The sequence below is a fragment of the Acomys minous genome, assembly GCF_964271855.1.
Source record: "Acomys minous genome assembly, chromosome: 18".
Lineage (NCBI taxonomy): Eukaryota > Metazoa > Chordata > Mammalia > Rodentia > Muridae > Acomys > Acomys minous.
This window is the reverse complement of record NC_140501.1, coordinates 63,284,003-63,302,319: the sequence shown is the minus strand read 5'-3', so window position 1 is coordinate 63,302,319 and position 18,317 is coordinate 63,284,003.

Sequence of the window (18,317 nt, the reverse complement as noted above, 5' to 3'; positions counted from 1 at the left end):
CCTCACGGGCTGTTAAACCTATGCAGCTCTGCTTCTGATTTGTGTCACATCACTTAAGGAAGTTTTCTGGTTTGGGTAAAAATGACCCTGTCACCACATTCACATCCTATGAGCTAAGCTGGATGAATACCAAGAAAGTAGATGGTGTGGAGGCTGTGGTTGGTGGCCTGAGACCCCAGGAAGTCCACACTGACTGAACTGAGACCAAAGTGTGTCATTTTCTAACTCTTACACCCCTTCCCATTCTGGTGATATGTCTTTTGATACCAATGATATTTTTCTTCCTTTTCTCTCTCCTCTCTCTTTGTGTCTCTCTGTCTCTCTGTCTCTATCTTTGTCTCTCTTTGTCTCTCTCTCTGTCTCTGTCTCTCTCTGTCTCTGTCTCTGTCTCTGTCTCTCTCTCTCTCTCTCTCTCTCTCTCTCTCTCTCTCTTCTCTCTCTCTCTCTCTCTCTCTCTCTCTCTCTCTCTCTCTCTCTCTGTCTTTCTCTCTCTGTCTCTCTGTTTAAGTTGCTATCAACAACCTGTTAGTCCTAACAACAGTTACAGCACTAAGGTATACCTGCACAGTTTGACAGTGCTCAGTGAGACTGGATACTGCTCCACATACAGCTAGGCAGCCCTGCTGCACATCATCTCACTAACCATCAAGATGACTGATCATACTGAGGAAGAATCTGTCTGAATAGTCTGATGAGTGAATCTTGACTCACTCTGACTCTCCAGAAGCTGCTAGGAAGTCACAGAGAAATCTCAAAGCAACTGTTTTCCATGTGTCCTTTGATCACATGTTACTGTCATACATAGTTAAGTATTATAATGAATCAAAAATGGCAGATGAAACTACATGTTTATTAGGTATTGCCATGTATCTCATTGGCTTCCCTCTGAGGATGCAATGGTGTTGTCTACAGCTCTGCCTAGCATTTTCTATAGACAAACAGAACCTTGTTAAGATCTTGAATGATGGTTTAATGATCTAGATCAGGAATTAGAAAGACAGGGATGCAGCCCCTGAGAAAACTGAACTGGACTGGAGGGAGCTGAGAATCTGAGCTAAGAGGACAAGATGCTGAGAACTGTGTGACGTCAGCTGTGGGAGAGACAGGATGCTCTTGCACTGAAGACAGCTGTGTTTGTGTGTGTGTGTGTGTGTGTGTGTGTGTGTGTGTGTGTGTGTGTGTGTGTATCCAGGTAACCCATGGAGCTACCTAGATTTTGTTTGCTCATCACTACGTTATATTTCTGGATATTTTAATCTTCTCCTTTCATATTGTGGGACTAATAGAGGCTGTTTCCTTTGCTATGAACTAAAGTCCTGATATTAATTGTATCAAAATTACTCACATAATCTACTGGTATAAAACTTTTTGCATTTCTGATCCTCCTTAAAGAGATAATTGGTTTTGACTGTACGTTACTTACGCAAGGTATAATGAAGGTTGATAATTCCCCTGAAAAGGAACTGTATATGAATAGCAGGATATCTTCACAGGCAGACATGCAAAAAATTCTTTCAGCATATAATAATCTCAATTATATGAGTGCAGGAATGCCTGAGTGGATGTAGCAATGGTCAATAATGTGCTGTTTAGCCAATCAGTTGGGCAGAAGGACAGGGAGTATAAGGTGGGACTTCCTGGAGAGGAGGAGGAGCCAGGGGTTGACAATTGAGATGAACAGTTGACAGAGGGGTTGGTGGAGAGAAGCTGCCCAAGGACAATCAGATTGGCAAGTGCCTAGAATAGAGTAGGTTATGAGGACATAATATTAGATTAGTTTAGTTTTACTTTACTAGTACATTACTAGTAGTTTAGATTCTGCCCAGCGTAGTGCTACCAACTTTGAATTACACTTCAGTTTCTTTGTGTCAGCTATTGGCTTCCTAGGCCATACAGATACATATCTGCAAGAAAATGATGCCCAATGAATTTTGTGTATCCACACCCTTGAAAACCCATACTTTGATATAGTTTGGTGGTGGAAATATCTCCCAAAGAAATAACGCAAATAATAGAGACTGCTGTGGTCACTCTCCAAGTCACTATGGCAGAAGGCCCCTGGATCCTTTTTAGGCTTTGTTTTTGCTTTTGTTTTTCAGGGAGAACAGCAGAAAGCTGGGACACGCAAAGCTAATTTACCAAAAATGAGAAGTTAAGAAGAAGCCAAACTATTTTCCATAGAGTTGATAGCGGCTGGAATTCAGAACTCATTAGCTGCAAGATGTTTGTCAGCTTTCTCTGGAAAGGGTCCACCTATGCAAATTAGCAATAACTGAATTCAAAATAATGGTGGACAGGCTTTTGCTTACTGAAGCCTAAATTGGAGCAACTGACCCAAGACTTAGTATTTTTTGTTAACTTTTGAATTTTATTTGATATTTCTATAGATTTTGACTGGAATTGAAATGAAATATTTGTGCAGAGTTGTCATGTCATACACCCTTAATCTTAACACAATAGAGAAAAATACAGGCTGATCTCTGTGAGTTCTAAGCATAATCCCCTACTGATAAGTTACTTGCAGACACAGCCTAGGATTTAAATTGACAAAATTTTTCCTTACATTTTACTATGTAAGTTCCATTTTCTTAACAATTGATTATATGTCCTTACTGATTTAAAGGATGGATACACATTAATCTTAGGTTTATGTAAAGAAAATGATGTAACTGCTCTGAAAAAAAAGGCCAGCCAATCTCCTTAAAAATGGAGCTTCAGCCAGGCGTGCTGGCGCACACCTTTAATCCCAGCACTCGGGAGGCAGAGGCAGGCAGATCGCTGTGAGTTCAAGGCCAGCCTGGTCTACAAAGTGAGTCCAGGACAGCCACAGCTACCCAGAGAAACCCTGTCTCAAAAAAACAAAAAAAAAATGGATCTTCAGTTGGGAAAAGGGATGGGAAGGGGTAATTGGCCTAAGAGATACATTCTGTTGGTCTATGTAAGGACCAAGGTTGGGTGGGGAGACAGACAAGCAAGCTGCATGCCTTCATATGGTGAGTTGTTGTGTCACTGCTCTGGAAGCCAGCTTATCCCTCTAAACATGAGCTACTTTCATGGGGGACAGGTGACGGCCACACCAGATGCAAAAAGACACCGAGGACTTACAGGCGACAAATTACACATCAGCATCGATCTGCTATGGAGAGAAAGAGTGAGACAAAAACACTTCCACAAGTGCAAAATCCCAGGTACTAGATGCCTCAGGTAAGATTAATGCCTTCTTTTTTGCTCAGGGCAACTGGCTTGTCTCTAAAATGAGATACATTTTCTTGGGAAACAGGTAGTGGCCTGGCCATACGTCAGGCAGCATAGAGCCTAGAGAAGGACATTCAGAACTAAAAAGTGAAAATGTCCCTATGGAGATAAGGTATGAGAAAAAAATGCCCTCCACAAGTGTGAAAACCCGGGTACAAGATGCCTAGGGTATGTATAAGTTTATTTAAAGCTTAATGCCTTGTCTTTTGCTCAGGGAAACCACCTTGTCTCTAAAAATGAGACACATTTTCTTGGGAAACAAGTAGCATCCTGTCCTATATATCAAGCAACACAGAACCTAGAGAGGACATTTAAAACCATACAATCTCATTTTCACTTCAATTAAATAAGGGTTGTACAGTCTTTGGTAGTGGTAATATTATACTTCCTCCTTGAAAGAGGTCAAAACGAAACAGAACTGGATGAAAGGGAGACTGCTAATTTAAGTCAGTCTGTATGTACAAGAATTCAAACTACAGAACCAGCTTTGATTGCTCTGTGCATCCTGCTCACCTCATGCATTTGTAGTTGAAGAACTGTATAATGTTTGTGAGAAATTATATATTTTCAGAACAAAAGAACCAGACACTGGCGCTGGATCAGACATGACAGGATTCATCCTCCAGCATGCTAAAATGATGAAACCCTGCATTCTTCATGATCCAGACACAAGTGCTTTGGTTGCTGTTCGTCATCAGAACAGACGATCTCCCAGGACAGCTTCAAAGAAAAGCTCCTGGTAGACAATTGGTCCAGCACTTCAAACTGTCTCACACAGGACTTTTATTAAGCCTGGAATTTCAACATTTAGGGACTGGACTACAAATGCTGTCTCTAGCTTGTTTAACCATTTTACCATTTTTATTTCAGCCCCTACATAGTATTATTCATCCCAAATCAGCCAGAAGAAGCCTTAAAAAGAGGACTATGTCCATTTCCCTTAAAGGGGCTTTGGGTAAGGTTTCGAGCTATGGATGTCTGTTTTCATTGGGAGTTAGTTACATTACTATTGGTCTTATTCAGAGAGAGAGAAGGAGATTGGACTCGGGGATTTCTCTCTGAGAATATAGAAATGCATAAGGATGATATGACAAGACGTAGATTATTGAATCTACTCCTCAACTTAAGGCCTAATTTGTTACTCACAAGGTTATTTTTTAATTCATTGGTATAGAATGTTATATGTTGATGTAACATAAGGTTTATCTTTAACTCATTGCACTACTCAGTTTTACCACAAGAATACATATTCTAGGTTCAATAGATAGGTAAGGTCTTCAAAAACCTCAGAGACCTCCAGAATATGGCATCTAAAGTTTCTTATTGTTTTGAAAATGAGACAGGTTTACTGTCTCCTGGCAGGACTCCAGGTTTCCTGGCAACACCCAGCCTAACTCAAAGAAGGTAATGAGCATTGCAGAACCTCCTCACGGAGATAGCTTCAAATGTGGCAACCCACTTGGGGAAAAATTGGCAGGCACCATATTTTTGGTGACTAAAAATAAACTTCTGGATATTACAGAATAGTGACACTATTTCTGGAATTATTTAAATCTCCTTCCAAATTCAATCTTCTCTTATTTTCTCATTTTTTTCATGTGGGGTTTTCAAGGACAAAGGTCAGATGAGAAGGGGATGGGATGCATGGGATTGGGATGTAAGTGAGAAATTCAGTAAGAAACAATAAAGAGTATAAAAAAGAAATAAAAAACAATTACTTTAATGTGCTCTTTCATTGCTCTTGCCCATCGCCTGTGCTCCTTCCTCGTTTTCTTATTTTCATCTTTCTTGCTGTCTTTTCCTCACATTATACTGTACTCATATGTGCAGTTTTCATTATGCTATATGTTGGTTTTTCAAAATGTGAGAGAGAAAATGGGGTTGACTCCTCTGAAGTTTCAAAATATCACAAGAGGAAATCACAGAAGATGATACAGGATAGAAAGATACTCCTTGTTCCTGAATAGGCAGAAACAGCCTTGTCAGTAAAATTTATACTGCCAAAATTAATATAAAAAATTAATGGAGTACATATCAAAATTCCCATGTCATATTTCACAGGCTTAGAAAAATAACAAAAATATCAAGTGGGACCACAAAAGACTACAAATACCAAAGCAGTCCTAAGGAATAAGAACACTGCTGGAAATATGACAGTATCTCATGCTAAATTGTACTACACAACCATAGTGGTAAGGCTTCCTGCAAGTGGTACAAAAATAGACAGGAAGACCAATGAATAGCACAGAGGTTTTGGGCATCAAGATGCATCACAATGCCCACTTAATTGTTGACAAGGATCAAAAAACAAAAATTAAACAACAACCAAAACAACATTTGAAAATAAGTGTCCAACAAATGTGCTGACAGAACTGGACACCCACCTGGAGAAAAGCAAAATTAGATTTTTGTCCTTAACGTCCTACAAAAAACATTTCAAAATGGATCAAAAGCCTTACTTTAAAGCTGGAAACATAAGCCTTAGAAGAAAAAACAAGGGGAATCCTTCAATATATTGGTAAAAGCAATATTTTTTAACAGAACACTAAAGGCAGAGGAACTGACTCAAGGATCAACAGGTGAGACCTCATGAAAATAAAATTCTGTGCAGCAAAAGAAAGAATAGTGACAGCCTCCTGACAGGAAGCCAAGGGTCCAGTGATTCCGTCCCCAGGACCAGATGTGTCAGATGTCCCAATCTGCTGCTGGACCTGAGGATTCCTACAGAGCTGCTGGTCTCATCTGTTATGGATTCCTAAAGAAGTGGTTTCTCATACCAAGGATGGAACAACAACACGGTATACACAGCCAGAAAGTGTGAGGGCATGTGGAAGAAGTAACCCTAACTTTTTCCATGTTCTTTTATGTAGGCTGATGCTAGAAGGTGGGGCCTAGACTTAGTGTATACCTTCCACCTCAAATAAACCAATGAAGAAAATCCCTCACTAGTGTGCCCAGAACCTTAGGTTTTAGTTATTTCTGAATGCAGTAAAGTAGAAAAACAAAATTAGTCATCGCAGACTATTATCCAAAATAGACAAAGAATTTCAGAAATTAAATACCAAGGAAGTAAAACTTCAAGACCACAAATGAGCATTGGAAGGGAACAGTCAGGTTTTTAAAAAAAAAAAGGGGAAAGTATGAATGAAAGAAGAAATATTTAATAACTATTCTTTAGAAATGTAGAATATCAACCTTTGATTTCTATTAGTAGTGAGTTTTAGTAATAAGTACTGCCTGGTATTAGCATAAAAATAGACATGTTGATCTGCAGAATTGAATGGAAGACCCAAATGTAAATCTGAACACCTGTGGATAGCTGGTTTTGATAAAGAAATTACAAATATACAATGGAAAAGAAAGCACCTTCAACAAATGGTGCTGGTTTAACTGAATGTCAACATGTAGAATGCAAATAGACCTATATCTATCACCCTGCACAAAACTCAAGTACAAGTGGATCAAAGACCTCAACATGACTCCAGATACACTGAACCTGGTAGTACAGAGTGGGGCATAACCTTAAACACATTGGCAAAAGAGATGGCTTCTTCAGCAGAACATGGATACTTCAGGTACTAAGATCAACAATTAAAAACTGGGACCTCGATGTCAGCAAGATGCTGCCTAGCCCTGAATAGCCGCTCTTCTGAGGAAGCAAGAGACTCATCCCTCTGACAATGACTTGTTTATACCATACATGCACAAGTGTCTGTGGAAGCCAGAGAGCACTGGTTCTCCTGGAACAAGATATCAGACATGGTTGCTGGGAACTGAATTCTGGTCTTCTGAAAGAGCAGGACATGCTCTTAATGCTTGAGCCATCTCTCTAGTCTCTCTGTGCTTCCATATGAACTAGAGTTCTGTGAAGAATGCCATCTACATTTTTAGCTTTCAACAGAATTTATCTGACATTTCCAAGATTTGTATTTTGGGGGAAGTTCCAAGATGGTGATGACGAAGACACTCAGTGTCTGATCTGCAGGGAGGAGACCACAGATGCTACTGGGAGCCATGGACCGCAGAATCTGGGGATCACTGGGTGAGAGAGATGTGCACAGTACAGACCGTGGGTGGGTATGACCTTGTGTCATGCAGTGGCCCATGGAGGATAGCAGTCCAGTCCCCGCCTGCAAGCTGCAAGCTGTGAGCTGTGGCCTTGCTTGGCAGCACAAACTTTGTATTTGGGACTGAAATCCTGGCAGGAAAGCATCAGAGATCCTGGCCCAGGGAAGTCTCGGGTAAATGGGTGGATCTGTCGTCAGACCCCGCTATCCACTCTGTGTCAGTCCACAGAAAGTCCAGGTGGCACACTGGGGCCCAGACAGCTGTGGGAACATTGCTCAGCTACAGCAGGGAGGTCTGAGACCAGAGACATCCAGCCACCATGCAGTGGTCTAATACCAGAGATGCTATCAGGAGTCACTGACCACAGTAGCTATCTGAGCAGGGCTGTGCAGGAGCCTAACTGCTGGCCCCAGAGGACAGTCCTAGCACAATTGGTCACAACAGACCCAGTGTAGCCAGGCTCCCCAGCCTAGGAAGGACTCAGGTGCTCTTGGTGGGGCTTAGCAGGATGGAGGAGATAGGGCAAAAATCTACCCAACCACAAACAATCAGAAGGCAGTATCTGCTCTCTCTCTCTCTCTCTCTCTCTCTCTCTCTCTCTCTCTCTCTCTCTCTCTCTCGGAACCTAGGCCCCACTACCTAGTTGGAGCAGGCAGAAAGCTAAAAAATTCTTCTGGAAGGCACTCGAGGGCTATCTGAGCCTAGGACCCAAAGGCCCAGGGCCTGAGGGCAGGGAATCCAAAGCCCAGCCAAAGACAGGATAACAGTCTCTACACATACACTGCCTCAAACTGTACTAGAGTTGCTGAGCACCAGCACCAACCTACCTTGGCTGATCCAGTGAGGAGCTCAGTGTGGGGAGCAAAGTCTCAAGGAGCCAAATCCAGGTCACCTGCCTGTCTCGGGGAAGAGTTCTCTGACAACCACAGGCAAAAACCGTCGACCTATAATCACACACCAGAAAAACTGTTCTCAATGACCAGTGAAAGACACCAGAGACTACCTCCCAACATCAGCAACAACAAGATAACTAAAGGCTAGCATAAAAACAAAAAAATACAAAAACAAAAACAATATGGCCACTCCAGATCCTAGCTATCCAAAAGAAAGCAACCCAGAGAACTCAAAAACAATTGTTATACAAGAAAATAACCTCAACTCCTTAGTAATGAAGATGATAATGGAGTTAAAGATTAAAATCCATAAATAAATGCAGCACAATCAAACAGGTGGAAGACATAAAAGAGGCCTATAGAGAGGCACTGGAAGAAATTCAGGAAAATACAAACAATGAAATGAAGGAAATCAATAAAACAGTTCAAGATCTGAAGATGAAAATGGAAACAATAATAAAGGCACAGACAGAAAGAAAACAGGAATGTGAAAGCTTAGAGAAGAAAGCAAACAACATAGAGGTGAGCTTCTCTAAAAGAATCAAAGAGATGGAGGAATGAAACTCAGGACTAGAAGATGCAAAAGTAGATCTTGAAGCAACCATCAAAGAAAATGCTAAATCTGAAAAATTCCTGACACACAACATCCAAAAAATCAAGGACACCATGAAAGAGGAAACCTGAGGATAATAGGCATTGAGGAAAGAGAAGAAGCCCAACTCCAAGATGCAGAAAATATATTCAAGAAATCATAGAAGAAAATTTTCCCAATTTAAAGAGGAGATGTTTATAAACATACAGGAGGCCTACAGAAGACCCAATAGACTAGAATAGAAAATGAAATCTTCCCACCACATATTAGTAAAAACACAAAATATACAGAAAAAAAGAAAAATATTAAAAGTATCAAGGGAAAAGGGCCAAGTAACATACAATGGCAAACCTAACAGAATTACACCCGACTTCTTAGCAGAGACCATAACAGCCAGAAGGGCCTGGACAGAGGTCCTGCCAACCCTAAGAGACCACATGTGCCAGGCCAGACTACTATACCCAGAGAAACTATCAATAAACATTGATAGAGAAAACAAAATATTCCAATGCAAAAGTAAATTCAAACAGTACCTATCCACAAATCCAGCTTTATAGAAATTACTATAAGGAAAACTCCACCACAAAGGAACAAGCTACAACAAAAATTACATGGGAAGTAGATAACTACACCATTGCAATAACACAATGACACAAACTCTCTGTTGCAACCAACATCAAAATCAAGGGACTTAACAGTCACTGGTCATTACTATCTCTTAACAACAATGGTCTCACTTTGCCAATAAAAAGACACAGACTAGCTAAATGGATGCATAAACAAGATCTAATATTCTTCTGTGTTCAAGAAACACATCTCAGGCACAAGGATAGACATTACCTCAAGGTAAAAGGCTGGAAAAAAGATATTCCCAGCAAACAGTCACAGGAAGCAAGCTGGTGTAGCCATTTTAATATCTAATAAAATAGACTTTCAACCAAAATTAGTCAAAAGGGATGAGGAAGGACACTTCATAGTCATCAAAGGTAAAGTCAACCAAGATGACATCACAATTCTCAACATCTATGTTCCAAATACAAGGGCACCCACATTTGTAAAAGATCTATTAACAAAGCTTAAACCACACATTGATCCTCTCACATTAATAGTGGGAGACATCAACACCCCACTTTCATCAAAGGATAAGTCATTGAAACAGAAACTAAACCAAGAAATAACTACACTAACCAACGTTATGAATCAAATGGATCTAACAGATATCTACAGAACTTTTCACTCAAATAAAAAGGATTATACCTTCTTCTCAGCACCTCATGGAACCTTCTCCGAACCTGATCACATAGTAGGTCACAAAGCAAGCCTCAACAGATACAACACTGAAATAATACCTTGTATCCTATTGTATCACCATGGTCTAAGGAAGGACTTCAACAACAGCAGAAATAATAAAAACCTACATATACATGGAAACTAAACAACTTTCTATTTAATGACACCTGGGTCAAGGAAGAAAGAAAGAAAGAAATTAAGGACTTCCTGAAATTTAATGAAAATGAAGGAACAACATACCCAAATTCGTGGGACACTTTGAAAGCAGTGCTAAGAGGAAAATTCTTAGCACTAAGTGACATTATAAATAAAACATCCCACATAAGCAAATTAACAACACATCTGGAAGCCCTAAAGAAAAAGGAAGCAGAAACACCCAAGAGGAGTAGATGTCTGGAAATAATCAAACACAGGGCTGAAATCAATAAATTACAAACAAAGAGAACAATTCAAAGAATCAACAGAACCACGATCTGGTTCTTTGAAAAATTCAACAAGGTAGACAAACTAACTAAAAGACAGAGAGATACTATCCAAATCAACAAAATCAGAAATGAAAAAGGAGACATAACAACAGACACTGAAGAAATACAAAGAATCATAAGATCCTACTCCAAAGCATGTATTCCACAAAATTTCAAAATCTAAGAGAAATGGACAGTTTTCTTGACTGATTTCACTTGCCAAAATTGAAAGAAGGTCAGATAAACAAATTAAATAGCCTTATTTCTGCTTTATAAATAGAAGGAATATTCATAGCTCCCCAACCAAAAAGGCCAGGGCCAGATGGTTTCAGTGCAGAACTCTACCAGACCCTCAAAGAGGAGCTAATAATGACACTCTTCTAGCTACTCCAAAAGATAGAAATGGATGGAACATTACCAGATTCTTTCTATGAGGCCACAGCCACATTGATACCTAAACTTCAGATAGACCCAACAAAAAAAGAGAGTTTCAGACAAATTTCTCTTATAAACATAGATGGAAAAATACTCAATAGAATACCCACAAAGCAAATACAAGAACATATCAAAGATATCATTCACCATAACCAAGTAGGCGGCATTCATTCATTAAATATAGGTTTAGTGTACAGAAATCAATCAATGTAATACACCATATAAACAAACTGAAAGAGAAAAACCACATGATCATCTCCTTAGATGCAGAAAAAGCATTTGACAAAATCCAACACCCATTTATGTTTAAATTTCTAGAGAGATTAGAGATACAAGGCACATACCTAAACATAATAAAGGCTGTATACAGCAAGCTAATAGCCAACATCAAATAATTGGAGAGATACTCAAGGAAATTCCTCTAAAATCAGACACCAGACAAGGCTGCCCACTATCTCCATATCTCTTCAATATAGTTCTTGAAGTTCTAACCAGAGCAATAAGACAACAAAAGTAGATAAAGGGCATGCAAGGGGAAAGGAGGAAGTCAAATTATCCCTATTTGCAGATGATATGATAGTATACATAAGTGACCCTCAAAATTCCACCAGGGAACTTCTACAGCTGATAAACACCTGCAACAAATTGTCGGGATACAAAATTAACTCAAAAGAGTCAGAAACCTTCCTATATATAAATGACAATCATGCAGAGGAATAAATTAGGAAAACTACACCCTTCATGATATCCATAAGCAATATAAAATATCTAGGAGTAACTCTAACCAAGCAAGTGAAGGACTTGTTTGAAAAAAACTTTAAATTTCTGAAGAAAGAGATTGAAGATGGTATCAGAAGATGGAAGGATCTCCCTTGTTTGTGGATTGGGAGAAATAACATAGTAAAAATGGCCATCTTACCAAAAGCAATTTACAGATTCAATGCAATCCCTATCAAAATACCTACACATTTTTTAAAGACATTGAAAAATCAATTCTGAACTTCATATAGAAAAACAAAAAACCCAAAATAGCTAAAACAAGCTTGTACAATAAAAGATTCTCTGGAGGAATCTCCATACCTAATCTCAACCTGTAGTATAGAGCAATAGTAATTAAAACAGCATGGTACTGGCACAACAATAGGCTGGTTGATCAACGGAATCAAATCGAAGACCCAGAAATGAATCCACACACATATAGACACTTGATTTGTGACAAAGGAGCCAAATCTATTCAATGGAAAAAGATAGCACCTTCAACAAATGATGCTGGTCTAACTGGATGTCTACATGGAGAAAAATGCAAGTAGATTCATATTTATTACCCTGCAGAAACCTAAAGTCCAAGTGGATAAAAGATCTCAACATAAAACCAGACACACTAAATCAGTTAGAAGAAAAAGTGATGAAGAGCCTAGAACTCATTGACACAGGAGACAACTTCTTGAACAAAACACCAATAGCTCATGCTCTGAGATCGGCAATTAAGAAATGGGATCTCCTGAAACTTATAAGCTTCTGGAAAGCAAAGAAAAAGATCTCCAGTAACCTTACATCTGAAAAAGGGCTAATATCCAAAACATATAAAGAACTCAAGAAATTAAATACCTCCAAACCAAATACAATTAAAAATGGGATACAATTGCTGGTGGGAATGCAAACTAGTACAGCCACTTTGGAAATCTATCTGGTGCTATCTCAGAAAAATGGGAATAGCGCTTCCTCAAGACCCAGCTATTCCACTCCTTGGAATATACCCAGAAGATGCTTCAGCACACAACAAGAACATTTGCTCAACCATGTTTATAGCAGCCTTATTCATAATAGCCAGAACATGGAAACAGCCTAAGTGTCCATCAGTAGAAGAATGGATAAAGAAACTGTGGTACATATACACTGTGGAATACTATTCAGCTATTAAAAACAAGAAATTCCCAAAATTTGTGGATAAATGGATTGAGCTAGAAATGATCATAATGAGTGAGTTAACCCAGAAGCAGAGAGACTCAAATGGTATATACTCACTTATATCTGCATATTAGCCCAAGGGGCATGTCCCACAAAAGCCTTCGCTTACCAAGAAACTGAGACCAAGGGAAGGACATTCTAGTGGGACTCTAGATGAGAGAAGCATGGGAGAATGACAAAATAGAAGAATCCAGAGGGTCCTAGAAGCCTACAAGTAGAACATTATGATAGGCAGATTTGGTCCCAGGGGTCCCACTCAAACTAAGGCACCAGCCAAGGACAATATAGGCGGTAAACCTTAAACCCCTACCCAGATCTAGCCAATGGACAGAACATTCTCCACAGTAGAGTGGAGAGTGGGATATGACTTTCTCACATACTCTGGTGCCTCACCTTTGACCATGTCCCCTGAAGGGGGAGACCTGGTGGCACTCAGAGGAAGGACAGCAGGTTACCAAGAAGAGACTTGATATCCTATGAGCATATACAGGGGGAGGTAATCCCCCTCAGGAACAATCATAGGAGAGGGGAATAAGGGGAAAAGAGGAGGGAGGGAAGAATGGGAGGATACAAGGGATGGGATAACCATTGAGATGTAACAAGAATAAATTAATAAAGGAAAAAAATGGGGTACAGAGCTAAACAGAAAATTCCCAACAGAGATATATAGAGTGGCTGAGAATCACCTAAAGAAATGCTCAATGAGGGAAATGTAAATCAAAACAACTCTGAGATTCCATCATACACCAGTCAAAATGGCTTAGATCAGAAACTCAAGTAACAGTACATGCTGACCAGGATGTGGAGAAAGAGGGACACTCTTCCATTGCTGATGGGAGTGCAAACTTGTACAACCACCTTAGAAATCAATCTGGCACTTTCTCAGAAACTTGGGGTAGTGATACCTCAAGACCCAGCTATACCACTCCTGGCTATATACTCAAAAGATGATCCAATATACATTTGCTCAACTGTGTTCATAACAGTTTTTTTTTTCATAATAGCCAATATCTGGAAACTGTCTAGATGTCCCTCAACTGAAGAATGAAATAAGAAACTGTGGTACTTTTACACAATGAAGTATTACTTAGCTATTAAAAAGAAGGAAATCCTGAAATTTGCAGGAAAATGGATGGAATTAGAAATGATCATCCTTTTAATCACAGCACTTGGGAGGCAGAGGCAGACAGATCACTGTGAGTTCAAGGCCAGCTTGGTCTACAAAGTTAGTCCAGGACAGCGAAAGCTACAAAGAAAAACTCTGTCTCAAAAAACCAAAAGAACAAAAACCAAAAAAAATGATCATCCTGAGTGAGGTTACCCAGACCCAGAAAAACACGCACGGTATATATACACTTATAAGTGGATAACAGCCCAACATAGATGTCCTCTGAAAGACTTCACCCAGAGGGGGCTCAGGATAGATGCTGGAACTCACTGCTGGACTCCTGAGGAAGCTCTGTGAATGTATGGAAGAATGGAGGGATGGAAGGACCCAGAGGATTCAGAAGCCCCACAAGGAGATCATCAAGGCTGGAGGATCTGGACACAGGGGCGCTGCAGAAACTATTGCACCAACTACAGACAATGCATGCAGTAAACCCAGACTCCATGTTCAGGGCTAGCCAATGAAGAGCTCATTCTCCACAGCTGTAGGGAAATGGTGACTACCTCTGACATGAACTCTGGTGCTCCCCGTTTGATCACTTCCCCTTGGTGGGGAGGATGGTGGCACAAAGAGGAAGGGAAACAGGCTATCTAGATGAGACATGATATGGTATAGCCATATGGTGTGGGAGGAGGTCCCCTTCTGTCTGAGGTAGGAGAGGGAATAGGACAGAAGAGGGAGAGAGGGAGGGATGCTGGATACTGGAGGATAAAAGCAAGGCAATAACATTCAGGATATAATATGGATAAATTATAATATATTAAAATTATTTTTAAAAAATAAAGGTTCAACATCCTCAGCTATCTGAAAAATGTAAATCAATACTTTGAGACTCCATCTTACTCCTGTCAGAATGGCTTAGATCAAAAACTAAAGTGACAGCACATGCTACCAAGGATGTGGAGAAAGGGGAACATTCCTCCATTGCTGGCAAAAGTGAAAATTTGTACAACCAATATGAAAATTAATATAGTGCTTTCTTGGAAAATTGGGAATCAATCTAACTCAAGGCCCAGGTAACCAGTCCTGGGTATAAACACAAATGATGCTCCATCCTACCAAAAGGAAACTTGCTCAACTCTGTGCATAGTAGCTTTGTTTGTCATAAGGGTGACCCTAGGGAAGAATCAAGTACTTGGGGATACTAAGCCTGAACTTGCATCTCCTATAACCAGGCAAGACTTCCAGGGGTGTGACTGGGACAACAACCCAGCCACAAAACCTTTGACCTACAATTTGCCCTGTCTACAAGATGTGCTGGGGTAAAGCACTTATGGAGTGACCAACCAATGAATGGTCCAATGTGAGGATCATACCGCAAGAAGGAGCCCATGCCTGGTACTGCCTAGATGGTCAGGAACCAGAGGCTTGGTAGTCAGAGAGAAAAGAGAAGCAAATACAACTTGCCATAAGAAGAGATGTCAATGAAATGATTCCTAGAGGTATTCTGCTAAATTCACAGATGGGTGCCAAGAGCAAACGTCATCAGAGGCATCATCCAGCAACTGATGGGAGCAGCTGCAAAGACCCACAGCCAAACATTAGGCAGAGCTGGAGGAACCTCATTTGAAGGGAGGATGAAGGAAATTAGGAGCAATGTGTCAAGGACACTAGGAGAACGAGGCCCTCAGAATTAACTAAGCAGGCTTTATAGGGGCTCACAGAGACTGAAATGACAAATATGGAGCTTGTATGGGTCTGAGCCAGGTCATCTGCACATTTGTTATGTCTGTGTAGCTTGATGTACTTGTAGGACTCCTAACAGAGGGAGTGGACATGTCTCTGACTCTTTCACTTACTCTTGGAATTCTTTCCTTCCTACTAGGTTGCTTCACCGAGGTTTGATATGAAGGTCTGTGCCCAGTCTTATTGTAACTTGTTAATCTGTGTTCAATTGAAATGCCTAGGAAGCCTGCCCTTTTCTGAAGAGAAAGAGGGGAGAAGTGGGATCTTGGGAGAGGAGAGTTGGGGGAACACACTGGGAGAATTGGAGGGAGGAGAAACTATGGTTAGGATATAAGAGAAGGAAAAAGTATAATAAGCCAGTGGTGCTGTGTGAGGGACTTAAACATGGTCTCATGGTCACCATACACTGTTTTATAAGACAGTTGGCATATTGTGGTCTATGCTTTGGATATCAAGCAAGCTAAAGTCTCTCTGTCTTTCTCCTGCTCACCTCTTTCTGTGAGAGCTCCACTTGAGGGCATTGAAAACCACAGGGTTGAAGGTTTTCTATCTTTCTCCTACTTTCACACATTGCATTCTGATCCAAATCAGATATGTACATGACACTGTTATAATATAGAGAATTTAATAATTTTCTTCATTAATTTATCTATTTAATCACTTTGCAGCCCCTCCCCCATTCTTCCCAGTCCCATGTCACATCCCCTGCCCTATTCCATACTGCCCTTCTGCTCAGAGAAGGGTAATCTCCCCCCTCAAAGGATACCAACTCACCCCAGCACATCAATTTGCAGAAGGACTAAGAGCATCCTTTCCCACTTAGGACAGACAAGGCACTAGAGCAAATGGATTCAAAACCAGGCAGCAGAGTCAGAGATAGCCCCTACTCCCAGTGTAAGCTGTACATCTGCTATATATGTGTAATGGACCTAGGTCCAGCCTATGCATGCTCTTTGGCCAGTGGTTCAGTCTCTGTGAAGTCCCATGGACCCAGCATAGTTGACCCCGTAGGTCTTCTTATGCTGTGATTTACCTTTCCGGCTCCTCAGTTATTCCTCACACTCTTCCACAAGACTCCCCGAACATTGTCTAATGGTTGGCTTTGAGTCTCTGCATCTGTTTTCATCAGCTACTGGGTAAAACCTCTCAGAAGACAGTTATGCTAGGCTCCTGTCTGAAAGCACTGCAGAATATCATTGATATTGTCAGTGGCTGGCTCTCTCCCTTGGGGTAGATCAAGTTGAGCCAGTCATTGCTTGGCCATTCCCTCAATATCTACTCCATCTTTATCTCTATACTTCTTGTAGGCAAGACAAATTTTGGGTGTCCCCATTCCTCCACTGGAAGTCCCACCTGGCTAGAGGAGGTGGCGACTTCAGGCTCCATATCTCCCACTGCTTGGAGTCTCACCACAGAGGATTATCCCCATAGATTCCTAGGAACCTCTGCTGTCACAGAGATGCCCTCTCATCTTTTTATTATCTCTCCAAGTTCTCCTCTGAACTCTCCTTTCTCCCCACACCTGTTCTCCATCCCCATTTTCATCACAAACCACCCTGGCTCCCAGCTCCTTCCCTCCATCCATTTCCAGGGTCTATTTTATTTCCTCTTCTAGTTATATTCAAGCAGCCATTTTTGGGTCTTCCTTATTAGTTTCTTAGGGTCTGTGGACTGTAGCACTGTTATCTTGTATTTTATGGTCAATATCCTTTTATAAGTGAGTACATGACATGTTTTTCCTTCTGGGTCTGAGTTACCTAACTCAGGCTAATATTTTCTAGTTCCACCCATTTGCCTCCAAATTGCATGATATATTTGTTTTTAATACCTGAATAGTATTCCATTGTATAAATATGCCACATTTTCTCTATCGATTCTTTGGTTGAGGGACTGTAGGATGTTTCAAGCTTCTGCCTATTACAAATAAAGCAGCTAGGAACACAGTTGAGCTAATGTTCTTGTGGTATTGTGGAGCATCTTTTCTGTATATTCCCAGGAGTGGTGTAGCTGGGTCCTGTGATAGAATTATTCCTAATTTTCTGAGACACCACCAGATTGATTTCTAAAGTGGTTGTACAAGTTTGATTTGTACATTTTGATTTGTACTTCACTGATGACTAAGGACATTGAACATTAAGTGCCTATTGGCCATTAGAGATTCCACCGTTGAGAATTTTCCATTTAGCTCTGTACCTCATTTTTAAATTAGGTTATTTGGTTTGTTGGTATCTAATTTCTTGAAATATATATTTATATTGGATATCAGCCATCTGTCAAATGGAGGGTTGGTGAACATCTTTCTCCATCTGGTAGGCTGCCATTTTTGTCCTATTGACAGTGGATTTTTTTTCCTTACAGAAACTTCTCAGCTTCATGAGGTCTCATGAGGCCTAGGTTGTTGGTGTTCTGTTCAGAAAGTGCTCTCCTGTACCAATGCATTCAAGGCCATTCCCTACTTTCTCTTCTATTGGATATAGTGTATCTGGTTTATGTTGAAG